The sequence below is a fragment of the Peromyscus maniculatus genome, chromosome 4 (assembly GCF_049852395.1).
Source record: "Peromyscus maniculatus bairdii isolate BWxNUB_F1_BW_parent chromosome 4, HU_Pman_BW_mat_3.1, whole genome shotgun sequence".
NCBI classification, from domain to species: domain Eukaryota; kingdom Metazoa; phylum Chordata; class Mammalia; order Rodentia; family Cricetidae; genus Peromyscus; species Peromyscus maniculatus.
In genome coordinates, this window is record NC_134855.1 from 45495935 (window position 1) to 45523466 (window position 27532).

General features: G+C 37.3%; 1 protein-coding gene and 1 long non-coding RNA gene across 8 annotated transcripts in view; one reads left to right on the plus strand and one right to left on the minus strand.

Moving 5' to 3' along the window:
* B3galt1 (beta-1,3-galactosyltransferase 1) overlaps nt 1-27532 on the plus strand; it is a 567531-nt gene that overhangs the window by 322365 nt on the left and 217634 nt on the right. For 3 of the 6 annotated variants that reach the window (XM_042275403.2, XM_042275402.2, XM_015987390.3), the window contains one exon: nt 4149-4213. The exons of the other annotated variants lie outside the window; for them this stretch is intronic. The gene's annotated coding sequence lies outside the window, so the exon portion shown is untranslated. The remainder of the gene's footprint in view (nt 1-4148; nt 4214-27532) is intronic. 6 annotated transcript variants of the gene reach the window in all.
* Nucleotides 1275-27532, minus strand: part of LOC143272876 (uncharacterized) — a 69971-nt gene continuing 43713 nt past the window's right edge. For both annotated transcript variants that reach the window (XR_013050500.1, XR_013050499.1), the window contains one exon: nt 1275-1435. This is a non-coding gene — a long non-coding RNA (uncharacterized LOC143272876). The remainder of the gene's footprint in view (nt 1436-27532) is intronic.

Genomic DNA, 27532 nt, shown 5'->3' on the forward strand with positions numbered 1-27532 from the left:
TAAACCTGGCTCTGGCAATACTTGCAAACATAGCTCTAAACAGAAATGCATTTGGTTTTCCCTGCCCTTCCCTCACTGAATACCCTCTTAGCACTTTTGCCTTACTTTCTAGTGCATATCACAATTTGCAATTAGATAATTATATGTAATTATGTGTAATCATGTATAATCACCTCACACTACAGGACACTAGATACTAAGTGTATGAGGCCAGGGGCCAGGTCTCCCAATTCATTCAACACTCAGTGGAGTGCCTGTTCATAACAGCTGCTTTCGAAAGAAAACTTGTGTGTCCAAAAGGTATTTATAAGGACATAAACCCTCATGGGCATTGTACTGTATTCTCCCCAGCCTCTAGAATTGTCACAGAAAGGGGAAAATTATGCTTATTGATGAAGAGAACAAATTAAGAAATAATTTGCAGTTTGAACAGTTTCTGTGATTACAAAAAAGAGATATCTTCCCATATTTTCTGGCACACTTTGGTGTGCTGCCTCCAACATATAGGAACATCATTGCTTCCCAGAGGATTACAAGGTGACATTATTGTATTGTGTGTCATTGTCATTGTCTACGTTAGCATCTAGGACTGTGTTCCATCACTGAGTTGGCTTGCAATGTTATAAACCTTTTGGATGTGAAATCAAGCAAATTCCTACACATTCTCTCAGAAAATCATAACCTCTGCTACCAGCGACAGTTGGGGTTTACTATTTACTAGGTATGATATATGGCCTGTCCACACTGATACCTATGTGGCAGAAGCCTGACGTCCACAGCATTTGTATCACACTAACATTTTGCAAATTGTCACCAGTTCATCCACCTAGGCTGTGCAAAGGATTGATAAATGGTTTGTCTTAAGTGAGCTTTTCCAGGCAATTTTAATTATCTATTCTGAGAAACACGTGTGTATCACAAATACTTATAAATAAAATGTGCTATTTTATATTGTAAAGAGTAATTAATCCTTTAAGTCACTCATTCATTCACACCATTGGGTAGTTAATATGACTTCAGACACTGCAGCTGCCAGACACGAAGCAAAGGGTGAATCCACACTGGTGACCAAAAAGGAATGGTTCTTCGCTGCACAGAACTTGAAATCCACTGACAATGATAGAGACTTTCAGAAAAAGAAAATAAAGTATTCCTGGCCATTAATCAGTTTTAGTGATAGAAAAAAAAGAGTGTTCTGAAGGATGATACCAGGAGGGCCCTGTTTTCACTTGGGTGCACAGGAAATCATCTCTGAAATAAAGAGGTATGGTACGTTGAGGGGAAGCTGGTTGATTTGTCTTTGGTTGTTTGTCTTTCTGATTAGGTTTACACAGCAGATATTTTTCTCTTGAAGTTTTAAAGGCTGGGATGTCCAAACTCTAGGAGCTGACAGATTCAGTTATTGATGAGGATTAGAGGAAAACCAGCGCTCTCGCTGTATAAAGGGGAGGAACAAAGTGTGGGGCAGGGAAGAGAAAGACAAATAATGAGTTCATTTGCTAGTTTTCTTGTCACTGTAATAAAATACTTAAAGAAGGAGAATTAGTCTCTTACAGGGATGAGCCTTTTATTAGTAGTCCAATGCACAGTGCTCACCCTTGAAACTGCCAATAAAAATGGACTCAGTATATTGTATTTACATATATTTGCAATATACATGTGTTTATAACAATGATCAGATAAAAGTAGTCTATAAAGTTGAAGGGGGGGCACATGGGGTTAGGATCTCATGGGAGTGTATCAGGAAAGGCTTAGAGGGAGAAAGTGATATAATTCTATTTCAATGAAAAATGTATTAAAATAATATAGAAATAATAATACTAAAAAGAAACAACTTATGAGAGAAAAACTTATTTGGAATCATAGTTTGAGAGCATGTAGCATATCATGGCAAGGAGGACATCACAGTTTGTGTGTTTGTCAGCAGGAGCAAAGGAATGCATGCATACATCTCTGTGGATCATGAAACAGAGAAAGACTGAACCAGAATAGAGGACATGTTAGAGCTCTTAAGTACACCCCAAGTCCAATTATCCACTTCTTCATACAAAGCCCCACTTCCTGAAGTCTTCAAAACCTCTCAAAACAATGCCACTGACTTCAGATTAAATGTTCACACCAAGAGCCTGTGGAACACATTTCAGATGCAAACCATAGCAATAGAGAAGGAGACTACTCCTGTGTCTCCTCCTAAAATTAGATTTTGAGTTGATTCACAGAAGACAGAGACTAAAATATTCATTGTGGAGGTAGGGACAGCCTTGCATATCCACAAAGCAGATGAAAAGTCCATGTGCTTAATGCAAGAGGCAATGTCTAGAGCAAGACAGACATCTAGACTGGAGAGGTATTATGCAGAGTCTTGGTGATATGGGAAGGAGTTATAGTTCTACAATTTACTGAGGAAAATTAGAAATCATTACTGATTTTAACCAAGACCACCATATTCTTCTGTATTTGAAGGTTCTATACTTACTTGCAAAGAATTTATTCATAACACCCTAACCAACTCTTGTGACACTTTTGTGGTCACATTGATGCATATTTACCCAGCTGATATGGAGCAAGATGACATTTGTGTTCCTTCTTCAGTGCTCAGGTTTCAGTGTTTCCTGATCAATTCAGTGTCATATTTTCAAACATTTGTGCTTTTTAATTTTAATTTTGTTTAATGTTCTATTTCAGACAGTCCTCTATTGTAGCATCAGAAGGCTGTCTGATGTTCATGAGTGCAATGAGGAATGATATGCCTTACTAAGAAAATATTTGGCAGCAAGCTTTGCCCAGATGTGCATTACAGTCTGTTAGCCATGACCTTGCCAGTAGCAAACTAAATGTATATTAAATAAGGTACCTCTAAGCAAAGTTATTAGTTGTTTAATCTACTGCACTAATTAGTGGATGAAAACATTGTGGCCAAAGGATCTCAGGAACATATCTGTATTTCCCCTCTCAATATTGGATAAGTACTTGCTAATTCTTCATATCTTATGGTAGTTTTCCTAAGACATAACTACAGAGAATATTGAGAACTACATACATATATTAAAATTGTCACCTGGCCTGCAATATGGAGTATGGACAAGAGAAAAAGCTAGACAGCCCCCTAAGTCTAAGTAGATAATATGAAGATGAAGGCAACCTGTATGGGACTTATAGTGGAGATAGATACAGAGAGACAAATTTAAGGGTCTAGGATCAACCAGAAATAAAGACTTGTGATAGTTTCTTTGGGTCCTTTTCTGACCTTGTCATTTGCCATTTCACATTCCCAGAATATCCACAAAGGTTCACTGAATATAACTTTACATTATGAGAGAATGAGATATGCTTATAACTTAACTATCACATATACATATGACCATTTAAATCCTTAGAGCATGAGGCTGGCACTATTTTATTTAGACTATAGCTGGCTTTACTTTGTTAGTGAAGTTTTAATTCATTTATTCTTCTGACATATGTTTAATGTCAAGATTAATGCCTCTTAATGGCTACTAAAACAGTCTCTGTTAGGCACATCTTCTTCCATGACTTGTAATCCTATTATTAACCATCCTGTGCTAGCACCGATTTGTCCTATAATCTAGCAACCATGTACAGAAAATTTCCTCCCCATCATCAAGCTAAAAGATTCTTTCCTTTCCAGAGTAGAAGGTTTAGTACATTAATAAAAGTAGTTAACATTAGCTACAAGTGTGACAGCTATGAAGTACCCATGTTTTCTATTTTTAATCAATTCAATTAATGCTCCATCCCTTGATCTGAGAGGTTTCCAAAAAGAAAGTAGCAACTGATGAATGTTTTGGTCACTAATCATCAAGATAAAAAAAATAAAAAACTTCAAATTAAATTTAAGAACATTTTAGTTACAAAAATTGAATATTAAAGGCACAAATATGAAACATTTTACATTAGCACAGAACTGACTAGAAAAATATAGACATAAGGAGAAATATAAATGAACTTACAGCATAGATGGTGTTTACCTCCTGAAATTGATGTTCCTTTCTGGTTAGCACCAATTCAATGTTGTGGAGATGTTTCCTTCAAATGCCTATATTCTGGAAAATACACCCTCTACCCACCCTAGTGGTTTGGAATTTGAAGCACCATATCCGACAAGATGTTTCATCTCTTCTACCCAGGATTAACCTGGAAAAGTTATGTGGACCAATGCTGGCCGAAGAAGCATGAAGACTAGACTTGTGGGGTAAGTTTTAAGAAAGATTGTCCACTGATAAATATAAATGAAAAATCCACATCTCTCAGTGTAGGATAATATGAGCCAGTGTGACTGAGATGTGGACACTACTTAGAGCTACTTCCATGGAAGTATGGGAAAAAATCTAATGCCCCAAAAGGTGTGTTAAATGACCAAGATACTAATGATTCTGAATCATTGAGTTAACCAAACCCACAGTTGAAAATTGTTATCTGCATATTTTAGTTATTAGTTTTTAAGTTATTTTGGTTTGAGCTTGCTATGACTTGCTGGCTAAAGCATACTACTATGAGTTACCATTTATGATATGTCTTTTTCATATTTTATTAATGCAAAAATGCACATTTGTACACTTGATTGACACATCAGAAAAGATGTTGCATCTTACAACTAAGAACATCTTTGACTCAGAAAATTTTAGCAAAAGTAAGACTAATTAATTGGCTACAAATCATTGAATTCCATCCATGAATACCTTCTAACAAGAAAGGTTCATTGGACATGAAGGATGTGCTCTGAACTCATAACATTTTAGGAAAGACAAAGCATGAAGATAAGTGTCACACACAGCAGTATTTAAATAATGATAGTTACTGTTAACTGCTCTCAGACCACCAATGAAGCAAAGTAAACACCCTTTCAGGAAGTATGCAAGGTGAAGTCATGTGAAATAAGTTTATAAGGACCTATTAGACAAGTTGAATTCATTAGTCTAAGCAAAGAAAGAACTTCTCCAACAAAATCACAGGACCTACAGTGACCTCAGTGTCTTTCAGGGACAATGAGGACCCAAAAATGGTAAAATAGAAGGAGATTGGTTGGAATGTACCCTTACCACAGGTTTCTCCCAGGTTTTCCAAAGTGTGTGTGTGTGTGTGTGTGTGTGTGTGTGTGTGTGTGTGTATTTATAGTTAGAGTTTAGGCATACACATGTTACACAATGTATGACCAGAAGGCAGACAGCAACCTCACATGTCTCTTTTTGCTTTCAACTTCATTTAAATCAAGCTCTTTTTTGTTGTCCCACACAACATACACCAGACTGGCTGTCCCCCAAGCTTCCAGGGATCCTCCTGCCTCAACACCTTCCATATAATAGTAGGAACGGTGGGATTACAGGCATACTGCTGCATCCTGCTTTATATGAGTTCTGAAGGTCTTCATGCTTACACAGGAAGGGCTTTACACAGGAAACCATTTCCTCAGTTCTTCAGTTCTAATCTTTGAATCTTGAAAGTTATCACCTTCCTCTTGACATTTCCATTAAAATATAACAAAAGCAGGTCCTGATCAATCAACTGTCTATAATTTGCCCCATAACAGTTCTTCCAAGGAACTTAAGACAACATGGTACATCATTGAAAACTGCAGCCAAACACTCATAGTCATAATAACTATCAGGAAAGTCAAAATAATTCAATTCTTTTACATGCCACCTCAGGACAGTTATATGACTTCACCTGGCATTCAGCAACTGCTTGGAATAGTCAGGATTGTTTTAATTATGTGGTAAATGATTGCATGTATCCCTTGCCCAAGGTCAACTAGAAATCAGAAACTAGAATTTGCCTCCAGGTTTGTTTCACTCTCATACCCAAGTTTATATCCTGCATAAATTATTGCCTCCCAATTTCATTGAGGCTGATTCCATGTTTGGCCATGCCGAAATAGGTTTAGAGGTATTTTTCTCTTTCTTTAGTTTTGTTCTTTAAGCAGCACTTTACTTGCTCTGGTGTGCTATTTGCATCATACTATATGGAGACTATTCATGAGAAATATCTAATATTTATTATTAGAAAATAACCTATAATCTGTAGGTGTAGCCAACCGTCTTATTAAATAAGAAACACAGAATCAATATAAAAGAGAAAGCCAAGAGGTCAGAGCTCAGAGCTAAAATCTCACCCTTCCTCCTGCGGTGGTCCTAGCTCTCCGAAAGAGAGCTACTTCCTGTGTGTATGTCTTTTCATAGTCTTTTTGTTCTGCCTTCTCATTGGTTGTAAACCCAAACACGTGACTGCCTCATCACTGCTTGTATGTACAGCCCCCCAGGTCTTAAAGGCATATGTCTCCAATGCTGGCTGTATCCCTGAACACACAGAGATCTACCTAGCTCTTCTACCAAGTGCTGGGATTAAAGGCGTGTGCTGCCACCGCCACACTCTTGCTATGGCTCTAATAGCTTTGACCCCCGGGCAACTTTATTTATTAACATACAATCAAAATCACATTTCAATACAATTAGAATACCACCACAATAATCCTGTTTTATTTTTTTTTTAATTACTGAATAGCTACATAAAGTTTCTTAAACCCCAATTGATCAGGAAGCCAGTTACTTTATATCAACTTAAAGTATTTACTGTTCTCTGGGCCAAATTTCAACCCACAAAGAACAGAGTGCTGAGTCTAATTGGGAATAATTTCACAGATGCATCATGAAAGGTATAGATATTATTTTATTCTCTACAAGTCACTTGTCACAGAGGTACCCTGGATTTCAGAAAGGTTTTTGTAGCTATACAGATTAAAAGTACAAGTAAAATAGAAATGCATGAATCCATCTATCTTCTCCTTTCAAATAATTTAAAACCCAAGTCATGCACTTCAAAGCTTTTTTGAGTGTAGACCAGTCTGAAACACCAAAGGCCACAAAATGCCATAGAAGTGAGAGTGGATGGCTGACCTTTGAGTCAGTCTAGTCTGGCCACACTTACTCTGACCTATATGGTTCAGTCCTTTTTACAACAGCTTTAGAATTCCTTTGCATGGAATGCTTTTAAGTAACTACCCAATGGCCGAAACAGTTCCCCTAACCAATCAGCGCTTCCTGCATTGAAAAACATAATGGTACTCACACAGCATGACTATTTAAAAGGTAAAATGAAAGCATAAAACAGATAAACACCTGAGGAAGAATTTGGTATTAAACACTAAATCAAAGCCAACTGCACACTGGTTTGTATTTTACATTTAGAAGAAATTCACTAACAACTATTTTCCTTGTTAAGAAGGATCTTTAGATGAGTGTTGTAATTAAACACATGACATATGTATTCCAAAGTATAGCTCATCAGTTTGTAATTAATTTTCTTCTTTGTAATCTTCAGACACTGACTCTTCTTTCTGACTCCCATTTAAATTCAATAATGCTTGCCCATTGACTGAAAATTATCTTGGTCATATGACAAATGTATACTGAAGAAATTAATGAGTATAGATATAGCCATGGTACTGTTTACTTTTTGCTTGAAAGGAGGTCATGTAAATAAGACACCACACTGGATAACAGAAAACATCGGGCATCTGTGCCTGAATATGTTTGTGGGTATATGTATGTATATGTGTGTGCCTGTGTGTGTGTGTGTGTGTGTGTGTGTATGCTGTCTGTCTGTCTGTCTGTGTCTGTGCTTGTTTATATGTTTTCACTACAGGGATTTAAAAATTGAAACTGTGGCAATATTTGTGGAAAAATCCAAAGCAATTTCATTTTGAAGGGAACAATTTTCAGCTCAAGTGAAACTAAAATAAAGGGGTTAGGAAAAAGAAAAAGATAGAATTGGAAAGGAAACAGAAACTTGGTCATGACAAGAATAAAAATATTTTAGCAAGTACTGTAACATTTTCCTTCTTTTGTTGCTATAATGGCAGTGGATCCTAGTCATATCAAGATATTTTTGAATTAAATAATAAATATATAAATAATAGATTCAAAATGATTGGTCTTGTTCTAAACTAAGCCCTCCATGGACCACTCCTCCTGCTCCTCCTTCATCCCACAACAAGAACCTTTGCATTCAGCAGTACAAGTGTGTTTATCCGCCTGCTCCATTCTGCTGATATTACAACATGCTTGCTAAGTAGGAGTCAAGGTTTTGCTATCATTCCACAACAAGAACGTTAAGGTAGGATAACATGCTTTGAGCAGTATCTTTAGATTGGGATAAAAATGTTGCCAAATAAGAAATGTTTATTAGAAAGCGTTTGAAGAGAACACACAGTTCTTTGCAGTTCCTAATCCTTTCTCTTATTCAGGGACCAAAAAGCAGGGATATATTAAGAACAACACAATTGTCCCTGTCTTCCTTCTATGACTGCTAATAACAGGTCAGTGAGGGATGTTAAAACACCTGAATATACATGGTAAGAATTAACCCTGTGTCTCTTTACAAAATGTAGTCTGTGAGATGATAACAGTAAAATTATTTCACAACCAAATATGTTTACTTTTAATCACTGTGGAGACTCTTGGAGCCCTTATTTTGTAACATATTAGCACATATCTGCATGCTAATGAGGTGGGGTCAGGAAGCAGGAGACACTATGTTCAAGGTCTTCAGGACCTTAGTGGATCATGGAACACCACCTGTACACTTTTTTCTTCAAGACAAATAAAAATACATTGTTGTGGGCTCATAATTCAGTCACCACGGTAGCGGTGACAAGGTTCTCGGGTTGTGAATCAATTCACTTTGTGGACCATATGAGAAAGATTATTTCCTGGGTATACTACAGGAAGGCAATGAGATGGGCAGTACCTAGAACTTAACTTATAGTTCAAGGCAGTGGTCCTTCTCCCACGTGATGAGGTGTCGTCATTTAGGAGAAGTATTTCTTTAGTTAGGGTGAGTTTCTTTGCACGCAGTTCCCTGGGATTCTGTTCCCATCATGCAAAGAAAGTCATTCAAGGTTGACCCATGGACTCTTCTGGGAAGTTTGTGAGTCACTGTGTAATTTCTAGTTGCTGAGCAAATGAGGACATCAAAGTTCAGCCCTGGTCAAAAGCTCAGGACATGGGTTTCTTGCGCCCAACTTCATGCTGTCTGATTATAGTGTTTCACAGCTGGCAGTTTGAGATTCCTTTAACAAATTTATAAAAAAAAAATCCCTTAACTGGGGGCTGACTCTCTTTTCTAGTCTCTCATTTATGGCCTTCCCTACACATATACAGTTTTACACATATACTGTGATTTAATAGCCCCACTAGGTGAAACCTCCAGGAAGATGATGTGTTTATCTACTATTTCTATGCATTTTATTTCCAGTGCAGTTGAGTGTAGGGCACATTGATGCTGGTGACTTAACTGCTGTGTACTCAGTGAAACTCATGAATCAATAGTGCAAGTCTATTTAACTATGCTAGTATAAGTTGGCTTATTGTTTTGGCATTTGTATTCTGTAGATTGCCATTTTTAATGTATATCATTTAGAAACTTTAGGAAACCTGTCTAGATAGTTGCATAGTTTCGCTACAATCAGATTTTCTTCTTGCTCCCATGTAGGAAGTCCTTTTCACCATCTCTTGTCTCCTACACACAGTGATAATAATTAACATCTGTCATGACATCCTAATATTTTCAAAACAATATATAGATGGAATCATGTGGGCGTGTGGTCTTTTGAGTCAGGCTTCTTTTTTCTAGCATTGTGTACCTGAGATGGATCTTTGTTGCTACACACACTTGGAGTTTACTGTTTTCCTCTTGTTCAGTAATACACCACTACATGAATGGACCATAATTTCTCTGAATTCAAAATGTTAGTTTTTTTTTCATTGTTTTTAGTTGTGTGTATGTGTTTGGATGTAAGTACAGTGTCCACAGAGGCCAGATTCTCTGGAGCTGGCTTTACATGTGGAGCCCATGATGTGGGTGTTGAGACTCAACTCAGGTCATCTGAAAGATCAGTATGTCCTCTTAACCACTTGAGACATCTCTCCAGCCCATGCTGGTTGTCTTTTGAATGAGATTCAAGCCTACCAAGCTAAAACAGAAGACTGAGCACAGCACTTGGAAAATTCTTCAGTAGCCACAGCCAATGCTAGGCCACCAGGAGCTGAAAGAGACTCTCCTACAGAATCTAGGTCCTGTTCTAATGCCTAAGCAACTGCTTGGCCAAGAGGGGCTGGAGACTACATGAAGTGACCGGGGAGTGTAGGTCTGAAGGTGAAACAGGACAGGCTACCATCATTTACTGGGGTAATTATTAAAGGAATAACATGGTAATCTTATAGATGGGCATCTCATAGATTCCACATCACTATAAGTGCAAAATTGTATCTGTTCTGAGAGAGAGCAAACTACTAAGTGGTATGGAAGGAATTGTTTATAGTGAACAAAGGACAGAAATTTAGGGGAAGTCCCTAGCAGTCAATACTGCCATTATTCAGAGACTACTATGGACTATGTCCATGAATTAGACATAGGAGAAGTGAAAGTAACATCACTGAGTTACATTCTATGTCCATGATAAGGACTTGGAACAAGCATAGCTAATAATTATTTAAAGGCCAGGATATCTAGCCAGACGTGACTTTACAGTATTGAATGTGAGCAGAACTAATCAACCAGAAGAGTGAATTGGTCCTCTTGTAAAGTTTAAGTAATATGAGAGTTTGGATGGCAGTACTTCATTGTAAAGGTCCCAGTGAGTGTCAGGCCAGCACTGTTCTGAAGATGGATGAACTTCATGTACTTGGCCTGAAGTTATTAAACCTTGGAATCATTTAAATAATTTTCCTTGTTTTAATTTCAAGGTCTGCCTTCAGGCAGATAACTTACTCATCACACTGATGAGAGGACCATGGCTCTTATTTCACACCCAGAATTAATGAATTTATACTTATCTTATACCCATATTATAATTATGAATCTATACAGTTTGTTTCATGCATGAGTTACATTAACATAAGTTACCCTAAGACAGCTTGTATGGAGAATCCTTCCCTTCCAAACTCCTGATTTTTTTCCTTCTTTCCCTATTTATATCATACAACATTATTTTGTAGTGTTTTTCTCTAAGTTGTTTTTAAATGAACTCATGTATGTTTTAATTAAAAATTAAAATAAAGAATAATATCAAAGGTTATGTTGCATTATTCACATCACCTAAGTAAGATACATAAAAATGAGTAACTATGAAAATGAAAATTCTAGACCATCCTTTATAAGTGCTCTTAAAGATGTGATGCCTACCTGTGACGTCTTGGTGACATTAGATCATTAAGTGCTTTTAACGTGTAGATATCATGAGCTAAATAATTACATAAGTAGGCATATCACATACTTAGTATCTCTGGGACTTTATTTCTCACATTTAAAATCAGATACTTTCCAACATTAACTCTATAGTACTCAACAAGAATTGGTTTTGATGCAAATAAAGGAGGAAAATACAGATAGCCTATGACCTCAGAGAGTAAACTTATCTCATCTGTGTGCCTCACTAAAATGGTATTGTTAATATCTCTGTATTGTCTTAATAATTGAATGATAACCATTTCATCATGTCTGCTTTTCATAATTCACACAATTCGGGCAATACTGTTGAGTTGTTTATAATATGTGGCAGAAGATAAAGCTAAAGGTAAATGATATCATGAGGACACTATCAAGCTATGTTTCTTCAGAAAAGCAATGTAATTTTTTTAAGTATGGAAGGAAGCATCATTCTAGATTATGAAAGATTTAAAAACCTTGTGACCCAAATTCAATATGCTGTATTTAATTAACTAGAAGTTCCAGAACAATCAATTAATAGCAACTGGGAAATATTGAAGCTGTTTCAGTAGTCAGTGTACATTAGTCTGTGTTTGAAAATTATTGCTAATCCCATCAGGCATGACAAGGCCTATAGAGGATCACGTTGGATAGATATATAGGTACTGATGATATATAGCTATTCCGGAACACATGCAGTTTACTTTGAAGTGACTCAGCAAGGGAGAGGGCAAGAAGGGGAGAGGATATGAGAACAGAATAAGCAATTAAGGGAAAAATTCAGTCATTTCCATTCAGATTATTGTATTGTGAGTGTTTATTATACAAAGCTTTATATTTCTTGTGCATTTGAAAATTCTTACATAAATAGTTTTTAAATGGTGTATCTGCATTGATAAGCAGATATGTCTAAGAAACATAGAGAAAAATAAAACAAAGAGTGCAGGGGGTGTACACGATAATCCCATTGTGTGTATTTCCCTCCCTTACATCCTAATTGCCTCTGTAAGGTTGGAATAATAGACAGAAAAATCTGAGTCCTGGCTTATTTCTTTTTCCAGAGAGTCTAGTAGAAGTAGGGGATCAAACAAAGGAAATCTTACTTTTCATGATTTTTTTTAACATTAATTTGTGGAGATTCATATGTAGCTGCAGTTTTATCTCTAATGTCTATATTAAAGTATTATCCAAAATTCTTTGAGTTAATCATAATTAGCCTTTTAGCCCCAAAATTATTGGCGTTTCTCTGAAGTAGAAGCTACCCTAAAATAGGACAGGACACATACTCTGAAAGAAATAGCTTCATACAAAATGCCATCTGGCCATGATGAATTGCCATAAAGAAAATACAAGTCAATCAGGAAACAAAGCTGAAGAGGACAGTGTACTGCACATTCCCCATGTATCAGAGTAGTAAAGGTATCTAGGTAACTCCATTCTAACACTCACACTCCACACACACACACACACATACAGCACATCCACTTTCACACACACATACACTTGATTCAATTGTCTCTTTCACTGTTAAAGCTTTACATTTTTCTGTTGAGGTATATGTTTCTCTAACTAGGTTGCAGTGTTTTGTTTGTTTTTTTGTAGAGAGGATGACTGGACCTATTTTCCAGCCTTTTTCTCCTTCTCACTCTTACCTAGCTCTCTTTTCTTGAAGAGATCAAAGAATAAATTGACTGAAACTAGGAAGAAATGGGCAAGCTAAAGGCAACTTGGTCAGTAACTGAAGAGATTACGACCCTCTGGATGGTGTTAACTCCCCAACCTTTCCCAGGCCTGCTCTGGTGGGGGCAGGCCAAGGCAGAGAATATTTGGAGTTAGGGAGGTAGATGCCAAGGTCAGTTCTGAAAGGTGTTCTATGGCAATTCTCCCACAGTGTGCTGCGGAGGTTGATGTCACCAGTCTAGTTTTTATTGTTCATGCAATCCCAGTTTGTTGCTGTTTATTCAGTCATGGATGGCGGTGTCTGCAGGCTGCACACTAACATATTAAGTTGTAGTTTTCTTGCTTCCAATTTTTGTGTGTAGCAACTGTATTGGTCTCTAAGACACTAAAGCATTATGAGGTCTCTGCTGTCATTAATGTCCCACTGCCCGGCACCACTGCCAGACTGATGGATGACCAGAGTAGCCTGATGTGTCAGTTTTGGTCCCTTGGGGCTTTGTGTGCCTGTGTACTGTACTCATATACTCTACAATACTCTATCAAATCCCTTCCCACAGTCACTTCCAAACCAATAACAAAAGTAAATTAGGTGATGACTAGGTAACACTAGCAATAGTGAACAGGCCAGAAGTCAGAATCAAGCAAGCTGCTTCCTTTTTTGGACTTGCAACAAGTATTTCTCAAGCATAGGACACACTATAGTGCTTCCTAGGATTAATAAAAATTAAGGCAAGTAAAGCATCTATAAATTCCAGACCTTCAGATGTGCTGAGGAGATGGTTTTATGTCTCTACTGATGCATTGGGTTTTGTCTAATCAACTTCAAAATTAAGCCTGGAGAGTCATTACTTCATGTTTCATAATAATATATCTGTGATACTGCATTATGCATATTTCACATTGTTTTGCTAAAATATAACACTATTGGGACAGCAGTAATAAATAAAACACAGTTGAACTAAATGACATTTTGACATTTATGAATTTAAACTGAGCCACCCTGCTTACACTAAGTTGCCAGGGTCCTTGTCTCCTTGTAGTCAGCCAGCAATTTTCTTGGTGTCTTGCTGCATCTGCAGTGAGGTTTGTATTCACAACCTTCCAAATCAGAAGGAAGGAAAGAAAAGAAGACAAATACCCATGGGGTTTGCTGCCATTGTGATTATTGTGGCTCAGGGTGGAAAAATGGACCCAACATCCAATGACAGCAATGTCAGAATCTAAAAAGCCTTTTAGATTAAAAAAATAATAAATAAATAAATGAAGCACATAGTTTGCAAGTAACATTGGCTTTATGACATTCTTTGATTTTGTTATTTTCTTTCCTTCATTAAGGAAAAAGTTAGAGTAGTATTTTAAGTTGATGAAGAAAAAAATCAATCTTACTTGTAGTTCTTGAGTATTTCTTGGATATAACTTTAAGAATCTATTTATAGATTTGAAAGTCTATTAATACAGTGAAAAGCAAGTAGCACCAATGGAGGATTCTAATAGCAGCCTTGCCATCGATTAACTGTGTAAACTTAGACAAATTACTTTTCTGGCTTCTGATTTCTGAGTCAAATAATTCAGTTCCAACATGTTTTGTTTGGTCATACACTTTTTGTCACCGTTGACCTGTCTATACGAAAAAGAAAGGTGCTACGCTAATTGTTCCACCAATCTAGACTTTTCATTGAGACATAAATGATGAGGGCTGAGCATAAGGCTAAGTGGTTAAAACACTGACTGCCCTTCCAGAGGACAGAGGTCTGATTCCCAGCAACCACATGGCTGTAGCTACAGGAGCAGGAGAATCTGATGCCCTCTTTGGGCTTCTGCAGATACTGTACACATGAAATGTAGAGAAATACACACAAAGTACACATATACATAAAAATAAATATAATTTTAAAAGACAAACAATTAGAGGTATGAAATATCCAGAGGAGTTCCAATTACTCTCTCTATAATATATATATATATATATATATATATATATATATATATATATATATAACTTGTATACATAGTATATATAGTGTATATGTGTGAGAGAGAGAGAAAAAGGAGGGGGAAAGGGAGATGGAGAGAGAGAGAAAGAAAGAGAGAGAAAGAAAAAGAGAGAGAAGGATATAATGTTACTCATTGTAAACCTTGTTGGATCTTTGAGATACAGAAATGGATGCTCTAAATTATATGTGTCAGTGTGTATAGTGTCAGGACAAGAACTGTTATTTTGCAAACTGAATATTTCCATAGCTCAATTAGCACAATACTAGATGTCAGATACCTGATTTGTCTATGATTACAGAATTAATCTACATTTTATTAATGAGCTAATGTTCTTATTAAAATTATTTACATGTGAATATCATCTATTCAAAGCAGACACACATCAAGAAGTGATTCATTTGGGTAACCTTAAAATTATTCATTCATAGTAAATTTCTAATTAATTGAAATTCTATCACTTTTTCCTGTATTGTTATAATTTAATTTAATCCACAAACTATGTATTAAGTAGTCATTATGGACTTACACTGATAGAAAAACAAGGGGCTAATGGACTATAATATCTTACATCAGTTTCCCTCCTACTTACAAGCATGCTGATAAAGTAACTGGGCAATACCAGTACACCAAAATCTCTCTGCTGTCTGCTTTGCAAGTTTTTGAAGGACACACAAGCTTTCTCTGGCCCATCTGTGTATAAGTGATGTCTCATTCCCCAGATCCAGACACAAAAGGAGCCTGCTGCCACTGTTGATCAAAAGAAATGATTTAACTGACATTCAAATCATTGAAGAATTAGCTGGTCCCTGTATGTGGCTAATACCTCTATTCCACACTCTCTTGATGTCAAACGCCAAAGACCCTACCAGGACAAGTGTGCACTATATGAATTTGGATGAAAGGGACCTTTATTTGAGCTTGTCTGTCACACCAAAGAGGGAAACTATTCATTTTAAGATTAAATGATAGATTAGAATATTATTTTTCAGAACTGTGACTGCCAAGAGTCTATATAACATGATGTTCCAAATAACATCTCTTAGGATAGGTTCTTTTGAACCAGGCAGTATGCTGTGAGATGAGCCAAGTAGTGATAAAATATTTATCTGACTCTGGAAGATTCTCTTTCCCTCAGAATAAGCTGACCTCACTTCCTCCCACTTCAGTGGGTGCTGCTCAAGACTGTCACCTCAGCTGCTGCCTCGGAATGGGGGCAGGTGTCTTAACTTCACAGCTGTGCTTCATCCTCAAAGTACCCCATGCTCCAGGGTCTTTCTTGCAATACACAATTTTTCACACTGCTCTGTATCCACAACTAGCAATAGCAGATCACCTGTGTTTTTCATTTCCGTTCTCACTAAAGGTCTTGAAATGCAAGCATTTTATTCTCTAATGGCTTTTATTTTTAGGCTGTCAATTTCTGTCTAAAGTTCTGATAAACTATGTCAAAGCCTTTTGTTTGTTTTACTCCTGGTTTTGTTCCCCTCCCCCCAAAGAACCCACTGTTTTCCTAGTTATGATGCCATTATGCAAAGTAGAAGTCACAAATTAGTGGCTTTGGACCTGACATATGCCACAATTTTTTTTATGTTGAACAATATCATCAAAATAATTGGATAGATTTCAATTCATTAACTTAAATGCTAGCATTTAAAGTAGCAGCGATGACCCATAAGATATCTCAAATTTCTGCTTTTCTCCAAGATGCTCCAATCTTCTCATAAAAAATATTTTAACAACAGCCTCATTTCCTCATGTCTATTGCATACAGCTAGTCTCCGTAGGATGTGGGGCTTTGAACTTCATTTTAAACAGATAGACCCAACATACCACAAATGAAAAAATTTAAATATCTTATGTGTGTATTGTATGTGTGTGCAGGCTTGTGTACAGATGTGCATGTGTGTGCATGGAGGCCATAGGTTTAATTGGAATGTATTCACTAATTCTACCTAACCTTTAGAGATGGGGTCTCACCCATACCCATAGCTCACCACTTGATTAGACTGGCTGGCCAATGAGTATTGGGCATACCACCGTGTCTCTGCCTTCCATGCACCAGGGTTATAAATGTGTGTGATCATACTCAGCTTTTGCAAGGGTGCCAGGAATCTAATCTTGGATCCTCATGTTTGTGCTGAAACCAATTAACTGACTGAGCCATATCTCTAACCCCCATATATGAGTATTTTTAACAAATTTCAGAGCTAGCATTTCATATAATTCTATATCATGAGCAATGTCTGAGAATGGTTGAAACTTGATGTAAATATCCAAACCTTATTTGAAAAGCCATCTCCAAATGGGCCTTTTTCATTGATTTCTGAATCTGGTCCCTATTAAACATTAACTTTGAACTCAGAGTGAGAACTAAAATGTAAACTGAAAATACAAATGTGTCCTTAAAGTGTTTATAATTCAATGGGAAAGACAGTCACTTGAAAGACTGTTGACAATGACCAGTGCTATTTTAATAACACAAATCATCTAGCAAATCTCTACATTTAGACAGAGGAGCTTTATGTGAGTACACCCCACACAGCTTTTGGTTCTTGCTTTCTCCTTTCCATTCATGATAATGCCATTCTACAGTAGACTACTGAACTAGTTCTCATTAAGCCTTCAGTTTTCTCCACTTTCAATGGACTGAATATGGAGGATATATTATGAATATTCTCTTCTACAGTTCCTTCTTGTGTAATATTTTGACAACAGTAATACCTATCAAAGTATGAGTCCTGTCAGGATTAAACAGAATAATTCACATACACCTTCAAAATAATGTTTGCCAGATGATGGTGCAAAACATGTTAGCTTTTATTACTACTGCATTCCTATTCTCTCTCACTGACAGCATGGTTGGTATGATTAGGCATTTCCTACTTGGAACCTTGTCCTTTGGTTAGCCTTTCCTGGCACCACACTATTGATTGGCAAAACTTTTCTTTGCCGGCTCCTTCTCTTGTTAGATTTGCAAATGCTGGGTGTTGCAAAGTTCAGAACTTGGCCTTCTATTTTCTGTCTACTTCCTCACTGTGGTAATTATATTTTGCCCATGACTTTAAAAGCTACCTCTGCTTTCATGACTGTTACATCCCCTTCCTTGACCCCAAACTTGTATACCCAGGCATCTTCAGTTCAAATAAATTCCTGATTTCCTCTATACATTCCATCCTTCCTCCCATCTTGACACTTTCTTTTGAGGATGCTTTTTCCACAAAACAGCAGTGTGGCTTTCTCTCAGGTGTCACATCATCCATTGCTTCTCTGCTGTTTGACTGACTCTGCTGTTTGTCATGGTCATCACACAGTGCTAGTGTATGACAAATACTCTCACTGCGAAGTTGGGGAGACAAAGTTCAACAGTCACCACTTTCCACCAACTCCCTGGTGTCCTAACTTGCTACTGAAATAGTAGAAAAGGAATAGCAGTGGTGGCTAAAGACTTTTCCCCATCAGAAGCTTCATGCAGGGATTTTACATCACTCTAAATCTCTAGTGACTCTAAAACTATATCTTAATTTGTATTCAAGAACCATGAAAAAAATTGTGAAAAGAGTGCAAGAGATGCTGATTTAATCCCCATTGCCAACACCCAGCAAAACAGACGGTGAAAGAAGCCCTGGATCAAATCCCATTACTGCTAATAAGCAAACCACCAATGAGCGCATATCAAATGAGGTATACAAGCCCACTTGCTTTGTCCACTATCTTTTGAGAGATTCATATTATGTTTCTGATTGCACTTTTGGACTAGTGACAGTCAAATGGAAGATTGATCTTCTTTCAGTGAGCCTCAGATTTTTCTGTCTGGCAACCAGCATTTATTGTCTGGTCGAATGTCAGGCTATCAGAGAAACCAAGGAACTGATCTCAGCTGGTGTTCCATTGCTTGGAGATCACCCAAGACAAGAAGGAGGGGAAAGCACAATCCCAATCCTAGCTTAGTCTTCTAAGATACTGCTTTTTTTTTTTTTTTTTTTTTTTTTTTAGTAGTTCATACCAGCTGTTGCTGTTTGGGTTGCTCTTGTCCCCAATCTTTCTTCTCAAGAATGCAAGTTCTGCAGGAAAACTGGATTCTTAGGTTTTGCTTCCATTGTGTTCCCACCGCCTACAAAGTTTGCTAAAATTAGACATCTGGTGAGAAGGTAGGAAATGCATGAGTGAATTAGTGCTTTCAACATGTAAAATGCTTCACATCATTTCAGCACACAAGTCTAAAACCATGGTTATGTATAAGATGAAAATGCTCTGAACAAATTAGGCATAGAAGGATTCATAAATTTAATTCTACATATAAGCAAGCCGTGAAAGAAAAATAAAACTAAACTACATCAGATATTTCTTGGAGTTTTAAAGGGAAATTTATTTAGCTACATTAGCAGTGAGGGATTCAAATGTCTTTTAATCTTAGTTGATTATTCAAATATTTTGGATATTTCATGTTCTAATTTTAACAAGCATTAATTGTACATATTAATTGGGTACACTGTGATATTTTAACACATTCATGCAGTATGCACCAAATTAAACAAGGTGATTAACATTTTCCATTCCCCCTCCTTATCTTTGTCATTTCTTTCCATTTTGATAAGGTCTGTGTGTGTGTGCCAGGCATATGAATACTGATTTTTCTGTAACAGCTTTCCAATTGCTGGGATTACAGATGTAGGTCACCCAGCCTAACTTCCTGCTCATTCCTTGATGGTTGGAACCTTTGTACTCTTCTCTTCTAGGTCTTCATAAAATATACACTTCTACGTAACTGGATTTAGGTATGAAATATCCAACGTCCCTTAATCAATATCCCCTAAGCTCACTTTTAATAATTACCATTCAATATTCAGGATGACCTGTTTGTAGCTTCCACATATGTAGAGGAGATGACAGCAGTTTGTATTCTGTGTTAGGCTTATTTCTTTGCATATTCCCTACAGTTATATGTAGATGAAATTCTAAACAGTCTTAGTAAATAAGAAATACAGAGCCAAATACAGAGGTAATAGCCGAAGAGACCAGAGAGCCACGACTACCTTCTCTTACCACCTCGCCGCCATTGCTTCCCCAGAGAGAGCTTCTTCCTGTCTGATTTGTGTTTCTATTGCCCTTCTGTTCTGCTTTCTCATTGGCTCTAAGCCCAGCCACATGACTTCCTCGTCATTGCTTGTGTGTACAGACCTCCAGGTCTCTATGGTCGGTCCTGGGATTAAAGGCTCGTGTCACCATGCTTGGCTGTGTCCTTGACCACACAGAGACTCTGCCTATCATGTGATTGGATTAAGGGCATGTGCTACCACCCCAGACTACTGTTTATGGCTCGCTATGTGACCTCTGATCTCCAGACAAACTTTATTTATTAGCATACAAATAAAATCACAATTCAGCACAATTTAAATGTCACCACAGTTATATTCATGTTGCCACAATTGATAAAATTTCATTTTTCTTTGAGCTAAATAATATTCTTTGAAAATATACATTTTTTTCTTTCTTCCTTAGCTGGTGGACAACTTACTTTGACCTCATTACCTACATCTTTACTAAGTATGAGAATTCTTTCTTCTCTTATTTTTATTAATATTTAATATTACTTTTATCACAATAATAGCCATTCTCACTATGGTGAGATATCTCATTGTAATTTTGGCTTACAATTCCCTGATGGCTAAATACATTGAGAGTATTTTACATGTATTTATTATCGCTTTATGTTCTTTCTATTCTGACGTGTCTATTCAAATCATTTACTTATCCATTTAAATTCGATTACTGTTTTTTGTTTTACTGATTTCTTTAGGTATTAAAAATACTAGTAACTATAGATGAATGATTGGCATATATATGCATATATTAACAAAATAAACTACCAAGTATCATTAATTAATATATTCATTAATAATTCAATAAAAATATTTAAATTTTGTTTATTGAATTATTAATATTGTTTACTATAGCATTTTATAAGTTTTACATTAATTGATTATTACTTATTGATTAACTAGTTGATATTATCTATTATTAATATTATTTGTTAATTTATTGATATTTATTAATGAATGTTATTTTTAAATGAATGAATAAGATTAATAGATATAATAAATCACATCAACACAATAAGGCATAAATCATCTGATCTTCTAAATAGCAACAGAAAAGTATATAATAGACTCCAACATGTCTTCATTATAAAATCCTTGAACATAATGAATATAGAATGATATGTCTTATCTTGACATAAAGGGCAACATTTAACAATCTTACAGGCACCACTGTACTGAATAGGGGGAACTTGAATGCATTTCTCTAAGATAAGAGTGCACAAGTACACTAATCAATATAATACAGGAACCTTTATCAAAGCCAATTAAGAAAGAGATGGAAATAAAAGGCTTATAAAAAGAAAAGACTGAATTATCCCTGTTCTTAGATGATGTTATTTATATGTAGAGAGAAATCTAAAGGCTACAAAAGACTATTAGAACTAATTAAGGAATTGCATAAAATTGTGGGCCGTGAACACAACACACAAACGTCGGTGTCATTTTAACCTATGAGCAGTTGTGTTGGGAAAGAATTATGAAAACAATCCCATTCTCTAGCTATAAAAATAAAACAACTAAAATACCTAGCAATAATTGTAACCAATAATGTTACCATGAGAATGTCAAAACACTGATGAAGTTGAAAAATGCACACACATGAAAGAAATGACACACATACAAGCACATTCATGGACCGGGAGAACAACTGTTGTTCAAATGTCCCTGTAGTGGTTGGTTTGTGTCAACTTAACACAAACCTAGACAGGTCTGGGAAGAGAAAACCTTAGCGCAGAAAAATGCCTCCATAAGATTGGCCTGTAGGTAAGTCTATGAGGCATTTTCTTGATTTATGATCGACGTGGGAGGGTCCAGCTCATTGACAGGTAGTCCTGTGTTTAATAAGAGTGTAGGCTGAGCAAGCTATGAAGAGTAAACCAGTAAGCAACATTTCCCCCATGGCCTCTGCCTCAGTTTCTGGCTCCATGTTCCTGCCGTGCATTCCTGCCTTGGATTCCCTCAATTAAATGTCACCCAGAATATCTAAGTCAAATAAACCCTTTCCTCCCCAAGTTGCTTTTGTTCATAGTGCTTTTTCACAGCAGTAGAAACCCTACATAAAACCGTACCCAAAGTAAATTATTGATTCCATGTAATTCCCATAAAAATACCATGGACATTTTTCACACAACTAGCAATAAAAGAACAATCCTAACATCTTTATGGAAGCATGATGACCTCTAAGACACAAAGCAATCTGAACTAAACAAAAATAACTAAGCTGCAGAAACCACAATACCTGACTCCAAAACATACTCCAGAAACATGGTTAAAAACAAACAAACAAATTATTATATTGGCTTAACCCTGTGCCATTAGAGAATAAAAATAAAACTACATCTAGAGCTAGCTGTTTCTCACCAGAAATATCAGAAATATACACTGGTGAAAGTGTATCCTTTTCAATAATTGGTGTTGGGAAAACTAAAATCTGTATTCAGAACAATGCCCCTATGCCTGTATCCCTCACCTTGTATTAAAATTATCTCATCATGGATCAATAGCCTAATACAAAGCCTAGAACTATTTACTAAAAGCAAAGAGTGGAAACACTTTAAGAAACTATAATAAGTGGTGGTTTCTAGACAACTATGCCCTATTTGCAGGAAAATATAGACAAATGGAATTTTATCTCTGTCTGACTTGCCAGCAATCATGATCATGACCAACATGACATTCATTTTGAGACTGGCTCCAAATTCATGACTGTAGCATGAATTTTTAGAGGTCTTATTAATAAAAACAAGCCTGGAGGCAGGTATTGGGGTGAACGCTGAATGATCAGAGAAACAAAACCAGCCTCAGACCTCAACACACAAATTCCTCAGCTGATCTTTTTTCCTCAGACTGAAAGCCTCTGAATACTCATCTGAATGGATCTCAGCTGAACTGCTGCTAAAAGCTAAAGCTTAAAAAGGCCTCTAGTTCCTGGTCCTTACACTTTATACACCTTTCTGCTTCTTGCCATCACTTCCAGGGATTAAAGGTGTGTGTCACCACGCCTGGCTGTTTCCAGTGTGGCTTTGAACTCACAGAGATCCGGATGGAGCTCTGCCTCTGGAATGCTACGATTAAAGGTGTGTGTGCCACCATTTTCTGGCCTCTATGTCTATCTAGTGGCTGTTCTGTTCTCTGACCCCAGATAAGTTTATTAGGATACATAATATATTGGGGAACACAATATTACCACATATGATGCACATGCTTCATCATGCTCCATCCATGGGCATTGCCGGTATTGTAGGTAAAAGGGCATCCCATGGGCTCTTAGACTAGCTGCTGGGGTTAAGTAGTAGAGTCAAGAGAGGAAACCTGAAAGCCAAGCATTCTGTGGAGACTCTTGATGATCATACTGAAACCTGAATTTCGGATGCTGCTCAATGCTACCCAAGACAGAAAAGGAGAAGGGAAAGAAAAGTCAAGGATGCTTCATTTCTCCAGACTAAAGCATCCCACAGCCTCTTCCTCATAACTGTCATGCTGACTGGGAGAGGCAGACACACATACCTACGATTCTCGATAGAATATGCTCTTCCAAAAATTTTTACTTTTATGAGGTTCATTAAAATGTAGCATTCCCTATTTACAAATGTTGGAGGCACAGATGCACTGGCATGATGATTTAGAAAGGTCTGGGAAAATCAGAGCAGGCCTAGTCTGTAGGGTGGTTATACTCCTAGCTGTGACCACACTGGCAATCTGTGTGTGGTTCTATCTGTCATGGTGAACCAGACACCCAAGCAATTGTCTTAAATCACCGAATTCTCTCTTTTTTTGTATAGACATGGTCAATGTTTGTAATTGAATGTAAGTAGCAAGATAACTTAAAATCAGGAAGTAAATATAAAATAGCACAAAATGATTGGGAGTCTGGTGTTCATGGTTCTTTCTGACAATAGTGTATAGAATCATTAACAGTAATTATTGTTACTGCAATTATTATACAAAAGCAGTGTTGCTATTTTTGGTGCTGGAAATCATTGTAATCTGCAGGTTTTAAAGTCATACAGCAGAGTGTTGTGCCTAAGGCAATGTTTCATATGCTCAATTGCATTGTTCCAGATGAAAGAGAAGTTCCAAGTGGCAGAACACCAGCAAAAGGCATTATGATGTGGCTAGAAACAGGTGGGAGGTGCCACTCTCTAGAAAATTGAAAATAAGTATGCTCATTGATTTGACTGACATTTTCTTCCCTTAGCTAGCCCAGAAAACCTTGAGCCTGGAGACAGGGAAAGAGATATCTTTCAAGCTCATCTACTGAATTGATCTTCAAAATATTTTACCAGCTTTTATTCTGATTGGTAGATCCCTAGTAAATTTTCTTTTGTACTACCAAACTACACCCTTCTTTGCCAGAATTTTCTAGGTTGTTTATTATCCAAGTTCAGTACCTGTTGACCTGAGAGCACTGTTATACTATGCAATAAATTGCAACTAATCATGTATTTATTAGAGAAACTCCAGAAGTTCATTTTGAAATATTTTCCTATGTTCTCATTCCTTCAGAATACACCACTGAGAGCATTCTTGCACAAGGGCTGTCTTTGATTCATATATATGTGTGTGTGTGTATATATATATGAATGGTTCATATATGTATATACATACATATGAATCCTGCTGGATTCTTATACTCCTGTTCCTGTAAGCAAAACTCCAAGGTTTACAGAGGACTACTTGCAAAACAAATCCAACCAGCCACTGGGGCTCAGAAAAAGAATACTTGATAGGCTGGCCCACTGTGTTCTCCATACCCTGATTCATTTCTCAGAACTCTTCCAAGACTTTCGTAGCAATATCAAAAAAAAGTGAATTACAATAAAAGAATAAAATGCTTACCATTCTTAACAATATTTGATTCTTGTCTGAAAACTTATTTTCAGCAAAACAAGATTATGCAGACCAGATGTCATATCTAACTATCAAATTATGAGCTCAGGGATAGAAAGCCATGGACATTGTGGTGTGTTAAGCACTGCTTATTAAGGAATGGTTCATCAACATGGCTGACCATCTTCAGTGGCTGCGATGTATTAAAAGTCTTCTACTCTTAGTCACTTCCAATAAAAGTTTATAATTAGTGTGTGGGCTGTGGAGAGATGTCTACTTACTACCAGGAGAATGATTGAAAACTAACGAAAGGAAAGTGACATGTGGGTAAACTGTTTCCTAAATGGCATTTACTAGTGACAAGTTTTCAGTTCCTTTCCTGAAATCTCATAATGATAAGCGGGAGGAAAGCTCAGAGTTGGTTTTTTTTTTTCTTTTAACTTTTCCCTTCACAGAACAGCTTCTGAGGCATGGCTAGAAGGAGCCTCTTTGTATAAATGCTGAATCAAATTTCTTGACTATAAGCTTGAGAGGCTACCGTGAGCATTCCAGCCATCCTTGTTACAATCTGAGAGCCTTTCCAAGAGAGCCAGGCTCCCTGAGTGCAGAAACAGTGGGCCTGCTTGTTTTAGACATCTCACTGCTCTGGGGTAGGACTTGTAATGTCATTCAAACTTGGAATTTGTTCAGTTATCTTGGTTAGATATCTTTTCTTTCCTGGGGGGTCAGTTATTTTATTCCTACCCTGTGCCCCCTCACCCCCTTCCCCCTAGACCTCTTACAATCTCTTTGCTTAATGCAACAGTATAGTTGCTGATGCAGCCAAAGCTAACTTTTCTGGTAGCTGTTGGTTGTGTTCCGTTGTTTCCTGGCCTGCCCTCAGCTACCATCACATGATCCAATTAGACTCGAAGCCACAGTGGCGGAAAATCAGATGCTTGTAGAAACGCACCCAGCAAACTGAAATGAATTGACCTAGTTCTGAAGCCATTCATTCACTGGCATGTGTGGGGACCTCCTCGGTCCTGTGAGAATAAAAGGGGGGTAAAATGTCAGCAAAAGAAAATAATGCCATCAGGCTAGTCAGCGATCATTGGCTCACCAAATGTAATGTTTCTCTGACAATCTGTTTTGAAAGAGAAGGTCATTAACACATTTGTATGCTTAGTTTGTAGCAGTTGGGAGATCTGAAAGTGAAAGAATGGTTTCCTTTTCTGCTCTTAAACGAACACATTACCTCGTGTACTGCAAGGTCTGTTCTAACCATTTTACATGGGAGAGCTATTACCAGCCATTAAAACTGAGCGGAGTGTGAACAGGCAAGAAGGGAAACCGTGGGGTGGCCAATTTCTCTAGAGGAAGCAGTTTAGTCCACTCAGGATCCCGGGCCAGCTTCTCTCCCTCCCTGCCTCCTAATAAATATATATTTCTTCATCGCTCTTGTCAGAATAGACATGCAAAATGCACTGATGATCCAGGTGCTATTTAAATCATTCACTCAGAGTGTCTGGAAGATGCTGAAGCCCCTGAAGAGAATACTGGAGTGGCCAAGCAATGGCTCTCGAATCTATGTTTCCCAGTCTGGATTTGCGCTTATTTCCTGTCCTGGATGTCTGACCCAGAGGAACTCTCACTGTGATATATCCTCCTGGCATCTCGTACTTAGAAAACCCAACTGGGCCCCTTGCTCATGCTCCAAGTCAATTCTCCACCCTGTTGTTGTGAGTAGTGCTCACCTTATAAACTGGAATCATTGTGAATTTCCAGTTCTGACTCACCTTTTACAGTTGATCTGACATTACATTTCACATCAACATAGTCTAATCCTTTCTTCTTTAAATTAAAAATACAAATTTATTTATTCGTGTGTGTGCGTGTGTGTGTGTGTGTGTGTGTGTGTGTGTGTGTGTGTGTGTGTGTGTAAGCACTGGTGATGTGGCACATGTGTGGCTATTAGAGAACAACATATGAGAGTCAGTTCTCCTCTTCCAGTATGTGGGTCCCCAAACCAGACTCAGATTGTTAGGTTTAATGGCAATCACTTTCACCCTGAGCCACATCACTGATACTGTTTTGTTTTCCTCCCATGAGGAAAATCCTAATTTATATCCATCCTATTCACATTTATATTCATCCTAATTTATATTCATTTTATACTTACTATTCGTGATAATTTTGGTAGAATTATATCAAAACACCCTTCCCTCCCCATTATAAACTCGCACGCTTTCAGTTCATCCTAACTACCATTCAGTCGTTCTTGGAAATTTCTGCTCAGATCACGCTGTCACCTTGCTCAGCACTCTGATGTAGTTGTATCTGCTCTCTAATTTCCGGCATTAGGCACTCTGTTCTTCAGGTCTTAGGTTGCATATCCAAACTCAGTGGCATTTCCCATGCTACAGGAAACTGTTACACCAAAACAACTTCTGATTGTCTCCCAAACCTGCTCATCAGTGTCCCTGCTCCTTCTGCCCTTTCGCAATAGTGTACCCATCCTGTCTAGAACTAATCCATGAGTCCTCCCATCCATCTGTGACTTGTACTAATCTACACATTTCTCCTGCATTTGGATAAAATTATACACAGTGTAACACTGAGTTGTCTACTCCATGTACTTTTGTTAAAGATCAATGGTTTTGTGGTTTCCCTTGGTGCATCCTACTTTAGCCATCAAAGACTACACAAGTGCTCTTAACTGTTTT